This window comes from Chanos chanos, chromosome 9 (genome assembly GCF_902362185.1).
Source record: "Chanos chanos chromosome 9, fChaCha1.1, whole genome shotgun sequence".
Classification (NCBI taxonomy): Eukaryota; Metazoa; Chordata; class Actinopteri; order Gonorynchiformes; family Chanidae; genus Chanos; species Chanos chanos.
The window spans coordinates 36,974,201-36,988,683 of NC_044503.1; the positions used below are offsets into that span (position 1 = coordinate 36,974,201).

Consider the following 14,483-nt stretch of genomic DNA (forward strand, 5'->3'; position numbering starts at 1 on the left):
TTAATTTGACGAATTTGCAGTTAGGAAGCAACATATCAACCACAAAGAAATCTCTCGAAGTCAGAGGAAATATTCTTAATATGAAAATATAAGAAGTTATTTTAAGAAACTATTCTTCTGCTATTGTCACTGAGAAGCATACGCACTAAGTTTTAGTCTGTGACGTCGTCGCATTAGGCCTAGTAATGTGTTGTTGACCGAATGGTCGCACTTGAAGTAATCACACCCCTAACATGAAACTCATAACTGAATGGATTTGCAGAGTCAGGTAACACTTTTGAGTCACACTGCACTGGTCCGTTTGACTCGGTTTATGCTGTATTTTTAAAAAAAGGCGTTTACGTGGCCTTGAACTTTCATGAGTTCAACCAGAGCTCCCTCTTGAGGATGAAATAAGATGTTAAAGACAAGTTATCAATGCTGACATTGTTAATTTAGCGGGGTAAAAACCCCCACAAACAAACAACAATAACAACAACAAAACAGGAACAGCCATCAACGATTTACCCTTTTTTGTTGTTGTTATAGCTGAAATTGCTGAAAGTGGGTTGCTGTCTTTGTTTTTAAAGTTCTGCTTCTGACATGTGCGGGCAGAAAAATGGAGAAAACATAACATTTAAAATTTATGGAAGAAAACGTTTAAACACACGAATATCACGTATGGCTTAATGTTAAATCTGTTTTGTTAGTTAATTAATCTGTGAATCAGTTAACACTTATGTAGTGTAGACTGTGTACCTTCACATAATTCCAAAGACACTCACACATTAGGATTATAAGAAACATTTAAAACGTGTTCAAGAAACATTTTATGACTTAGCTTCAGTAATCTGTACATTGCTATTTGCATAGATTATCATTAAACTGTGCAGCGTTTGCACTCGGTAAAATAAGACATAAAATTCACTTCCGTCTTTCTCCTCGTGGAATCCTGCGGACACTGACCAGCAGGTGGCGACAATTCAGATAAACTCTATTCGACATCTGATTGTGAGATCTGTTTGCAAATCAAAACATATAATTGTGTACTTAAACTGCAGCGTGTGTGCTTGTGTGTGTGTGTGTGTGTGTATGTGTGTGTGTGTGTGTGTGTGTGTGTGGCACTCAGAGACACTGTGCACATGCTCCTGATCCAAATGGATTTTTGGCACAAAAACCTACATGAAACAAATCTGACAGGAAGCCAGTTGTCTGGCTGTCTCTCAGATCATTCTGACAGTGTCTCCATACGATGAAATGGCTCAGTCCAACACTGATTGTGTGTGTAAGAGCAGAAAGAGATCAATCCAACACTGATTGTGTGTGTAAGAGCAGAAAGAGATCAATCCAACACTGATTCTCTGTGTAAAAGTGAAAACTGCTCAAAAGGGAGTAAAAAAAGACACAAACATTAAAGATTCTGATGACATGTAGACTGACACATTCAGTTGGGATATACATGTATCTATATACAAAACAAAGAAAACAAACTCAAACTTTCTTATTATTGAATAATAAACATATTTCACTAACATGTACTGTGTTAGTCTATATGTGCTGAAAATCCAGACTGTAGAGCTGTTTGACTGAGATGAAGATCTGAAATTATAATATTAACATTAACCATATACATATACTAAACTATAATATTAGCATTAACCATATACATATAGTAAACTATAATAGTAACATTAACCATATACACATAGTAAATTATAATATTAACATTAACCATATACATATAGTAAATTATAATATTAACATTAACCATATACACATAGTAAACTATAATATTAACATGAACCATATGCACATAGTAAACTACAATATTAACATTAACCATATACACATAGTAAAGTATAATATTAACATTAACCATAGACACATAGTAAACTATAACATTAACATTAACCATAGACACATAGTAAACTATAATATTAACATTAACCATATACATATAGTAAACTATAATATTAACATTAACCATAGACACATAGTAAACTATAATATTAACATTAACCATATACACATAGTAAACTATAATATTAATATTAACCATATACACATAGTAAACTATAATATTAACATTACCCGTATACACATAGTAAACTATAATATTAACATTAACCGTATATACTCAGTTTATTATAATATTACCATTAACTATATACACATAGTAAATTATAATATTACCATTAACCATATACACTCAGTATACTATAATATTAACATTAACCATAGACACATAGTAAACTATAATATTAACATTAACCATAGACACACTAAATTATAATATTGACATTAACCATATGCACATAGTAAACTATAATATTAATATTAACCATATACACATAGTAAGGTATAATGAAATTAACCATGTACAAATAGTAAACTATAATATAATGCTAACCATATGCACATAATAATCTGTAATATTAACATTAACCATATGAATGTAGTTGATTATGGTTTGTGACGTGTCTGTTTTTGTTTCTCCACAGAACTGTAAGTGACATATGGGTTTGTGAGGAGGAGATCAGAACTATAAGTGGTGTGTGAGTTTGTGAGGAGATCAGGGCCTGTAGAGTCTGTGTGAAGGAGGTGAAGAGGAGAACACTGAATCTAAAATGAGTCTCATAACAGACAGTGAGGAGGGAGGAGGTCCTGCCTCTAAAAGGAGTCACCATGGAGACACAGAGGTGGGGGACACTGTTGACTACAGGACACAGAGATCAGGATCTCCAGTGCCCAGCTGTGTGTCTATGAAGAGCAATAACTCTATGATACCACCTCTAAACTTCAACAGAGAAGGGGTGTTCTTTGATCCAAGGTGAGTCTGTGTGATCAAGTATCTAAGTGGCATCCATGATAAGAGCATGCTCGAATTCTCTAAATGCTAAGGAAAGGTGCGTCAGTGCCTCCTTTCTTACCTCCTTTACCATAGGGTACAGGGGACCATCCTTTACCAAAGGAAAGGAGATAATGCTGTCCCACAATTCCTTGCAGCAGCATCATTTAAATGCTCCATTTTGCCATTCACGAAAACAATCAACATTACCGATGTTTTGAATTCAAAATGTTTGAAACTTAAGAATGATGATATGTACAGTGCTATATTTGAAGGCCGAACATGTTATGTCTTTCTTGCATAAATTTAACAAGTATTTTCATAGAATCATACACATTGGGATTCATGTCGATAAATATGGGTTGAGAGGAGGGTGAGCATCAGGAACCACTCTCAATGTCACAACCATTTTGTTTCACTTTTGTGGGGGATTTTGGTGTTTTTTAGTCTTAAGTCATAAGATTCTATTTAAAAGGAAGCAAAAATATTGTCTTAGTTTACAGTGTTTTCTGAAATACACATGTGAGAGTTTCATGCATCCGCGGTTTTGTTGAATTCGTTTGAGAGTTATATAGTGAATCAGATTCCAAGAGTCAAGGTTTTTATTAGAATTAGTGAAAATAATCCAGTATTTCACTTGATGTAAAGCTTCACGGATGTCTTACTGTGCAGTGCAGATTGCAGCTCGATAAAGATGCTTCCTGTTTGTTTGTTTGTTCATTTATTTGATTGTTTGTTTGTTTGCTTTTTTCCACATACAGACTGCAGACTCATAGAGCAGGATCTCCAGTGCCCAGCTGTGTGTCTATGAAGAGTAATAACTCTATGATACCACCTCTAAACTTCAGTGGAGAGAGAGTGTTCTTTGATCCAAGGTCAGTCTGTTTGATCAAGTCTGTTGTTTACTTAATAAATTGTGTTTATTTCTCACCAATCTGACCAACAGAGGTTAAAGGATTTAACATTTCAAGATTCAGAGGTCTGCCACGTCCAAGACTGTTCAACAGGTGTTTTATGTTAATTATGATGTAATAGATGTTGTAGAGTAGTTTAAATAATAGAAGAGTTGGTTATATTATAGTGGATGTTTTATGTTAATTATGATGTAATAGATGTTGTAGTGTAGGTTAAATAATAGAAGAGGAGGTTATATTATAGTGAATGTTTTATGTTAATTGTGATGTAATAGATGTTGTGGAGTAGTTTAAATAATAGAAGAGTTGGTTATATTATAGTGGATGTTTTATGTTCATTATGATGTAATAGATGTTGCACAGTAGGTTAAATAATAGAAGAGGAGGTTAGATTATAGTGGATGTTTTATGTTAATGATGATGTAATAGATGTTGTAGAGTAGGTTAAATAATAGAAGAGGAGGTTATATTATAGTGGATGTTTTATGTTAATTATGATATAATAGATGTTGTAGAGTAGGTTAAATAATAGAAGAGGAGGTTATATTATAGTGGATGGAGAGAGGAAAGAGTAGAGAGAAGGTGGATGGAAAGTAAGAATGAAGAGAAAAGCAATAAAGTAAGAGTAACAGGATTCCTATGTAGCTGTCAGACAGTTATTTAAATTGTAGCCATGGTAACCATTGTTGTAATAGAGTTTGTTGTGACTGAGGGTTTTTTAGTCGCTGTATTAGTGGAATGGATGGATGAAAGAAGGAATATGGGAATAATAGTGTTGTAATTGGTAATAAGTGTATATTGAATAGAGAGTGTAGATCAGTGAGAGGAATAGTAGTGATGTAATTGGTAATAAGTGTATATTGAATAGAGAGTGTAGATCAGTAAGAGGAATAGTAGTGTTGTAATTGGTAATAAGTGTATATTGAATAGAGAGTGTAGATCAGTAAGAGGAATAGTAGTGTTGTAATTGGTAAGAAGTGTATATTGAATAGAGAGTGTAGATCAGTAAGAGGAATAGCAGTGTTGTGATTGGTAATAAGTGTATATTGAATAGAGAGTGTAGATCAGTGAGAGGAATAGTAGTGATGTAATTGGTAATAAGTGTGTATTGAATAGAGAGTGTAGATCAGTAAGAGGAATAGCAGTGTTGTGATTGGTAATAAGTGTATATTGAATAGAGAGTGTAGTGATCAGTAAAAGGAATAGTAGTGTTGTAATAGGTAATAAATGTATATTGAATAGAGAGTGTAGATCAGTAAAAGGAATAGTAGTGATGTAATTGGTAATAAGTGTATATTGAATAGGGAGTGTAGAGTGATGTTAATAAGGTGAGAGTGAGTGTGGATGGACAGATGGAAAGATAAAAGGGTAGAAGGAGGATGGGGGTGGGGGTCATGGTATAACTTGTACAATAGAAAAGAAAGGATATGAAATGTTCTGTGGATGAGATCTATGCACTGAGGAACTACTGACTGTAACCATTCTAAACACTGATAAGTCCTAACAGTTGTAATAGACTTTTATGTAGATGGAAGTGGAGTGCAGTAGGATTGTTTGATAGGGTTGCAGTTGTTTGTGTTTCAGTATTTGAAACATATCTGGTCTTGTTTGGAAGCATAAAATGTGGCAGATATGAATAAGCTAATGTGATTTTACTTTAATGGGAAAAAATTATGTGAAATTATTTCAACCGAGCTCAAATTAACACTTAACTAATGCTATTATTTAATATAAGTTAAGGCTGATGAAGAGTTATTTTGAATAATTTCTAGGTTCAGTGTTCAGAGCACTGAGCGATAAATAGAGGTTTTTGGAATAACTGTAATTTCACTGGGTTCAGATTCTGAAATAACGTTATAGTTACAGCTAAGTGATATTAGTATTGAGTCTAACACTCACAGTGAACCATTAACCAGAATTTCCACTGGCATGACATACCTATCATCCCAACTGTATACGAGCCCTAAACTCAACTACAAGGCTGATGAGAAGGGTTCAGCCTGCCAGCCTTGATGGAGTCATATGTCTCCCAAAGAATGTATTTGTCAAATACAGAAACTCAGGTCTGATCCAGGATCAGTCCAGGTGTGGCCTTTGTTGGCAGGTTCTGAGACAATTTTTTTACTGAAATCCCGCTCTTCTCTCTCTCTCTCTCTCTCTCTCTCTCTGCAGTGGGGAAACAGATCGAAAAGAGGATCAGTCTGGGTGTTGCCAAAATGTCCAACACAAGACATTCGTGTCTGAGTCAGATGATGTCTTGCTGAGAATTGTTGAGGGTCATAAAACCACCCTGAAAAATAAGTATAAGTTCTTATATGAAGGTGTCGCACTGAAAGAAAACCAAACCCTCCTCAACAGCATTTACACAGAGCTCTACATCACAGAGGGAGAGAGTGAAGGACTGAATGAGAAACATGAGGTTCTACAGATTGAAACAGCAACCAGGAAATGGGGTTCTCAAGACAAACCAATCAGCTGCAATGACATCTTCAAACCCTTGTCAACCAAGAGAACTAAAAAGCAGAAAAAAGCCTTGTCTAGTCAAGAACTAGGAAGGAAGAGACAAAAGGCAGAAATCAGAACTGTACTCACCAAGGGCATTGCTGGAATTGGAAAAACAGTCTCTGTGCAGAAGTTCATTCTGGACTGGGCAGAGGGAAGGACCAATCAAGACATTGATTTCATGTTTGTTCTTCCTTTCCGAGAACTGAACTTGGTTAAAGATAAACCGTTCAGTCTTCATGGACTCCTGCTAGAGTTTCACCCAGAACTGAGGGACTTCGACCCAAAGAAATATAATGACTGTAAAATGCTGTTCATCTTTGATGGTTTTGATGAGAGTCAATTTCATTTGGATTTTTCTGAAAAACTGTGTGATGTGACTACAACATCATCAGTGAATATACTGATATCAAACTTCATCAAAGGAAATCTTCTCCCCTCTGCACTCATCTGGATAACCTCCAGACCAGCAGCAGCCAGTCAGATTCCCTCTCAGTTCATCAGTCGTGTGACAGAAGTCCAAGGATTCAGTGATTCACAGAAAGAGGAATACTTCAGAAAAAGAGTCAGTGATGAGAGTCAAGCCAACAGAATCATCTCACACATCAAGACATCAGTGAGTCTCCACATCATGTGTCACATCCCAGTGTTCTGTTGGATCTCAGCCACTGTGCTTCAGGAAATGCTGTGTCAAGACAATGTTAAAGAGATCCCTAAAACTCTGACTGAGATGTACACACACTTCCTGCTCATTCAGACTAAAATGAAGAAGCAGAAATATGAGGAGAAAGTTGAGAGAGACTCAAAGATTCTTCTGGAATCAAGCAAGGAGATCTTTCTGAAACTTGCTAAGTTGGCTTATAATCAGTTGCTGAGGTGCAACATCATGTTTTATGAAGAGGATCTTAGAGAATGTGACATTGACGTGAGTGATGCCACAGTGTACTCTGGGATTTGTACTGAGATCTTTAAGGAGGAATCTGTACTTCGACAGAAGAAGGTCTACTGCTTTGTGCATCTGAGTGTTCAAGAGTTCTTTGCTGCTCTCTATGTGTTTTACTGCTGTGTAAACAGGACCATGGAGGAACTGGAGTATTTTCTGAAGAAAAAGACCAGACCTGTGCCAGAGAATGTTTTCTTGGCTGAGTTGCTGAAGAAAGCTGTGGATAAATCTTTGGAGAGTAAAGATGGACATTTAGATCTGTTCATCCGCTTCCTTCATGGCATTTCACTGGAGTCCAACCAGAAACTCCTACAAGGTCTGCTGACACACACACAGAACAACCAGGAGAGCATCAAGGAAATAAGCCGTTACATCAAAGAGTTAAGTAAAGATGGTGTCCCTGCTGAGAGATGGATCAATCTACTGCACTGCCTGACTGAAATGAATGATCGCTCTCTCCACGAAGAAATTCAAGCTTTTGTCAAGTCTGAAAATTATGGAACAAAACTCTCACTTGCACACTGCACAGCACTGGCCTACATGTTTCTGATGTCAGAGGAGGTGCTGGATGAGTTTGACCTGAAGAAATACAACACATCAGATGAGGGTCGTAGGAGACTGCTCCCAGCTGTGAGGTGCTGCAGAAAAGCTCAGTGAGTTTTTAGTTTCCCTTTCCTTCTAAAGATATCCACTCTTTAGTTGTTTAATTTGAAGGAAAATGGTGGGAATTCCCTAGTCATATTTTTGTATATCTTTGTGGAATATACATAATGGAATGAATTTTACCACAATAATTCATCTATACGCCCGATTACAAAGGGACAGTGATACTTTGATGAAAGTCTCATTAAAGCCGATTTGCTGAAACATATTCTGAATAGGAAACAGTGATCAATCTGAAAGAAATATCACACATTGTTATTTATCTACTCTGTGACAAGTGATGTTTTTAAAACTGTATGAACAATATAATATTGTATATATTTCAGATGCTTCCTGGGTCATTCCGTGTCATTTCAACCAAATTGGGAAAATCTTTCCACCACACCATCTCAGAATTGGCTGATAATTTTTTTGTCCTGAAGACTACACTCTGACATGGCATATCCCAAAATTTTAGCTTCCTACTCCCAAACCGTTTTGGTGTAGAATTTATTTAGTGCTGGTGTGATGGAGGTTTTGGTAAGGACTGTAAGAGTTCAGTGGTGGGAGTGACGTTGGCCATGGTTTGCTGGTCAGAGCATAGATAACAAGAGGCAATCTCAGATTCCTTCACTTTACTGAATCTTCGATAAATCCAAATAACTAAGCACAGTCTATCCAAATAGCAATGCACAGTCTTCCAACAGCAATGCACAGAGGAGGTAAATGTAGGTGGATATTCATACATTAAATGTGTGCAAGTGTGTGTGGGTGTGTGTTTTTGTGTGGTTCCTGTAAGACATGAACAGTTCCAGATAACAGTATTAAGTACAGCATTAAGTACAATTGTTCTTTCACGTGCAAGTAACGTACAAATACTGATCTTTTCGTTTGCAACTGCAAAATATTTAACATTAACATCAGTTAAGTAGCTGACCCATATAACCAGACACAGACAGCCCTCAGAGAGTCCGTGAGCTGTGTGGCTGCTGTCTTATGCTGTGTCACGAGTGGTTAGCACTTGTTTCTCCATATAACATGTATGTTCGCTACGTTTCTACATCAAACAACCACATACTATAACACAGTATGAACAGTCAGTACTACACCGTAGGACACGAATTACATCAAAAAACCACATATTATAACACAGTATGAATAGTCAGTAGTACACCGTAGGACACAAATGACATCAAACATCCACATACTATAACACAGTATGAACAGTCAGTAGTACACCGTAGGACACAAATTACATCAAACATCTACATATTATAACACAATATGAACAGTCAGTAGTGCACCGTAGGACAGAAATGACATCGTCGTTGTGCAGAAACAAACAATAATGACTACCACAACTGCATTTGTAGTCGGCTACGTTAACTGGCCCAAACAAACATAATGTACAACATAGAAATTCGGTAACAACTAACGTCATGCACAACAAAAACAGTACTAAATTTAAAGAAGTTTGCAACACTCACTGTCAGTCATTTACGCACAATACACATGAACATGAGGTGCTTGTTCGATGGACACGTCATCTTTACTGAACTACTTAAGGCTTCATAGCAGCAGCTCTTTGACTAACTACAACTGCACGTATTCACTAAACCTGTGGAGGGTATTGTTTCCTCAGAGTCAATGGCCTTTACAACAACTCGTAGAAAACTACCTTTAAACTTAGCATTTTTTCAGTCACAGGCATTTTTCTGATCTTTGGAGCTCGGTAACTTGGCCAAAAATGCAACCAGAGATCTGAAATTTGGCATGCTGATTTAATATTGAATATTCAATATCCCAATCTGTACTATGTTTTATGCTGGATGCAATGGCTTAATAGATATAGAAGCCCAAACTTGGTTACAAAATGTGTCTGAAAAGTCAGGATAATAAAAGTGTACACAGCTGATTTTGCAACAGTTTCACACACGTGTATAAGCACTTTAGGAATAAATAGTATGTGGAATCATTAAAGCATTAATGTTGGTACAGTGTCTTACCTAAATTTAGAAAACATGTTTTTCACGCAATTTGTGACAAGGGTCATTTCACCTCGTAGCAGATGACCGATTTACTTGACATTTTCAGGGAACATTTTATGTATATCAAAGACATTATGTACAAAATATTAAGTATGTCTTCCTTCTAAAATAAATTTTGTGAGCTGCAGATTTATTATCACTTTTGTGGTCATTTCTGTCTTTAATTTTATAACCACAAACAGTGAATGTAAAAAAATATACTTTTATTCTAGCCTGTAATGCATAGAAGACATTGTTTACCATGTTTACACAGAACGATTCATTTTCAGTCACAGAAACAAAAGACTCATTTTGAATGTACCCTTTGGATGATACCTCAGACAATCGGAAAATCACATTAACCTATATGATTGATTACAACACTGAAACTGAATCATGCTGGTTTTTCCTATGAATGCCTCAAACCGTTTCTCGCACTCCTTGAGACTATCATCTGACATTTTGTCCTGTCGTGCTGATTGTCCTTCCATATCAGGTACAGGAACTATTCGTTATCAGGTACAGGAACTATTTGTAGGATGTACCCAGCATTTATGCAGTTGTCCCTAATTCAGGGGATGAGTGCATTGATTTGACTTGCATGAATGACACCATGACATTCTGTTGGTCCTCTGACTTCTCTCTAATCACTCCAAAGCACCAACTGTTGTCACAAATAACAGTCACAAATTTTCCTGGCTGCGGGTCATTTTGCTGGAAATCAGGAGATTGCTGGACTATGTCAGTAGTGACGGCAACTTTAGTGTTTTCAGTGTCTTCAGACGACCAGAATATTAAGACTTGGTTCTTACTTGCAGACAGTACACACTGTCAGATGACTGTCTCAAGTCCAGCCATAGAAGTGATTTCCGGGATAATTTTGTTCTTTAAAAAGTCAGTGTTTTGTTTTACTTCTCTCTGTGTAGACTCAGAGACTATTACCTCACTCAGCAGTCCTGTGAAACTATCACCTCCGCTCTGAAGTCAGTGAACTGCCCCCTGAGAGAACTGGACCTGAGTAACACTGATCTTCAGGATTCAGGAGTGACGATGCTCTGTGCCGCACTAAAGACTCCAAACTGTCAACTGGAAATACTGAGGTCAGTCATTCTGAATGGAGCAACTTGTTGATCATTTTCCCAGTCATTCTAGTCATATAAATATTTCTCTTTCCAAAAACAATATATTTGGACAGTCTAGACAAAACTGATGCTTATAGACAGGTCACAGAGACATTTGTATCAGTGTGTGAATATTATCTTCTCTCTCTCTGATTGGATGCTGGGAGTGTGGGAGTGTAAGATCATGTTCACAATGAAAGGACGTTTTCCAAGGACAGTCTGTCCCTGTTTTTGATTTCTGTTTGTTTCTTTTCTTTCCTTGTGTGGTTGGAGAATGAGGAGATGAGAGACAGACAGTCTAATGGGAGCTAGGCTGCAGCCAATCAAATCATGTTATTTTCCAGCTATTCATTGTGTTTGATTTTGATTTGACCACAGAGATCAATGACTTCACATTCATCCAGACATGAGTTCAGTATAATGAGTGCACTCCTTTATATGTAGTGTGATGGGTTTTCTGCTTTTTCCTCTGAGCTCTACACAGTGACTGATCCCCATAGTTAACACTGCAGTAGTGTATGAATCAGTAATGAAGTGAACACATCAAATCACATTATCTGACTTGATGAAAAAGATCAAAGCTGGGTCTGATGACAATAGTAAGACCAACAGTCAGGAGCAGAGTCACTCTCCAGAGGGAACAAACAGCATCATCAACAATGGCAGGTTTCTGATATTTCTAATCTTCTCACACAGTAGACTCTAACAGTACATTTACTAGTGTGCATAGGTTTGTTTAATTCAGAATGGCCTAGATTTAGTGTTTTGCTGTGTGTGTTACTTAGAGACAACAGAGCAATATTCCATGTTTTTTTTGTGGTCCATTAGGTGATTATATCCATATATGTCATGTGAGTGAATGAACTCTGAAACACAGTAAAACATTTGGGAAATGGTGGGAGCCATGGTCAGTGAAAGCCCAGCAGTGGCCATAACAGTGTCTGGAAAAGCAAAGAATTACTGATAAAACAAAGTTCAAAAACAACTGGAGGGAGACACATTTAATTGTAAAAGATGTGACATGTTCTAAAGCAATGTCAAGTTTATGGCAAATACTGTGCAAAGTGCAAAGGAAAAAATCAATGTTTTTCCAAAGGGAAACAGAATAAGGGTCAACGTGTGCATATGGCAGAAGATAGCGCCCAACCGATGTAGGGGTTTTCAAACTGATACCAATTTCGATATTTGATCATTTAAAAATCCAGTAATGATATGTCGCCCGATATTCTTTTTTTTTTTTTAGAAACACACGACATAAACAAAGATTTCCCCTAACATTTGTTATGTATAGTTAATTAAGAGTCCTCACCAAGATAACATGACAGAATGCAGTTTAAAAATAAACTTACTGTCTTAAGTATTCTTACTGTCTTACTGTCATAAGTATTTTGAACAAAGGTGCAACAAAAATATATTACAGTTTTGATAAAAAATGCTTTAAGCTGAGTACACACTGCTGATGAATGCATCTCGTACTACATGACTGTAATCATGTCAAATTGAGGACTTGAGACTTTGGGATTTCACACTACACATTTGATCTCATACGTCACACATAATGTGTAGTGATTTTGAGAAAAAAAATATGCTAATAAATATTTTCTCCCTCCGGTTTACTGGCAACCGATGTGAGCTGTGTGTTTGATTGCCTTCGTTCAAATAAGTACAACGGTTTGTCCCACACGAAAATGGAAGCATCAATAAGAGCCCGCGACGGAATAACAGGGCCACCTTCAAGGGAAAAAATTCTGAGATTTCGAGAATAAAGTCATTATTTAACAATAATAAATTTGTTGATTAACGAGAATAGGGTTGTTAATTAACGAGAATAAAGTTGTTATTTACCAAGTAACCATATTTGTCATCAAATTCACCAATTGTGCTTTTGATATTTATATGGCTAATGAGTTAGCCAGTAAACAGGGTGTCTGTCTCGCTTTTGTTCTGTGTGGAACATGGCTAGTCCTTTTAATATTGATTTGACTGACAGTGTTATAAGTGTTGTCCTTTTTGATCGCTTATTATCCGTTTAAATTTTCATTAGTCTCTCCAGTTTAAAGTGTACAGTTAGTTACAACTTGTACTCATCCCGTGCCCAAAAATATCACACTGTGTGTTTGAGCAATTTAAGCAAATTTTTCACAACATCTCATACCTTTTCTTCAAACTCTATCAGTACAATTTTTAATTCTTAAATGAGTGAATGCTTATCTCTCTCTCTGTCTCCAGACTTGCTGGTTGTAATCTCACTGGACAATCCTGTTCATCTATAGCCTCAGTTCTACAGTCAGTAAACTGTCCCCTGAGAGAATTGGACCTGAGTAACAGTGATCTTCAGGATTCAGGAGTGAAGTTTCTCTGTGTGGGACTGAAGAATCCACACTGTACACTGGAGATACTGAGGTCAGTATTAGTCAGGAACTGAAAAATGGCAGGTTATCCTCTCTCAGGGCAGTTATACAGCCCCACTATTGAGTCTCTTCTGTGGAAACTGAGATGGGACCTTAAGGGGTTTCCAGTAGCAGGAGACTATTGCACACCCGTCTGGCCATGAAGGCGTCTCCTCTCTCTGTGGTCCTTCTCAAGGTTTCTTCCATTTTTTCTCTGTTACACCTGGGTTTTTTGGGGGGATTTTTTTCTTGCCCACATATTGGGCTTTAAATAAACTTGAAAACTTGAAACTAAACGTGTTTTATCAGCAGACACTGATGATGTAACAGTGTTTATTGCAAGACAGGAAGATGTTCTGACTCTTAGCAGGAGTTTGATCTCATGTGGAAAATTCTGCTCAGCTAAACCTCACTGGGCTAAAACTTGTTTCTCTCTCTCTTTCTCGCTCTCTCTCTCTTTCTCTCTCTCTCTCTCATCTCTCTCTCCCCAGACTTGCTCTCTGTAAACTCACTGAACAGTCCTGTTCATCTATAGCCTCAGTTCTACAGTCAGTAAACTGTCCCCTGAGAGAACTGGACCTGAGTAACAATGATCTTGAGGATTCAGGAGTGAAGTTTCTCTGTGTGGGGCTGAAGAATCCACTTTGTAAACTAGATATACTGAGGTCAGTATTGGCCAGGAATTTAAATAAAGTATTTAGAATAATTACGTTCATATTAAAATTAGACAAGATTGATGTATAGTATGGTTATTAAAGTACTGTTGTATGTGAAACATACTGACCATAAAAGTAGATGCATTTTCCCCAGTATCTGTACAGCTAATGTTAGTAACTGGTCTGTGAGTTTAGTTAATGTGGTAGTTTAGCAAAGTCAACATTTATGGTAAAACTGAGTGGAACCTTCATAATGAATTGAAGTTCACAAACCAGATGACAAGCTGATATTCTCTCTCTCTCTCTCTCTGTAGGTTGTCTGGTTGTTTAGTGACAGATGAAGGTTGTTCTTCTCTGGCTTCAGCTCTGAGTTCAAACCCCTCACACCTGAGAGAACTGGATCTAAGCTACAATCACCCAGGAGACTCAGGAGTGAAGCGTCTCTCCACACAGATGAACCA

The 14,483-nt window shown here is 37.0% G+C and overlaps 1 pseudogene; it reads left to right on the plus strand.

Annotated features, from left to right (window-relative positions):
• Positions 1 to 2,606: 2,606 nt before the first annotated feature.
• The window catches only part of LOC115821735 (NACHT, LRR and PYD domains-containing protein 12-like), a 38,009-nt pseudogene continuing 26,132 nt past the window's right edge, over positions 2,607 to 14,483 (plus strand).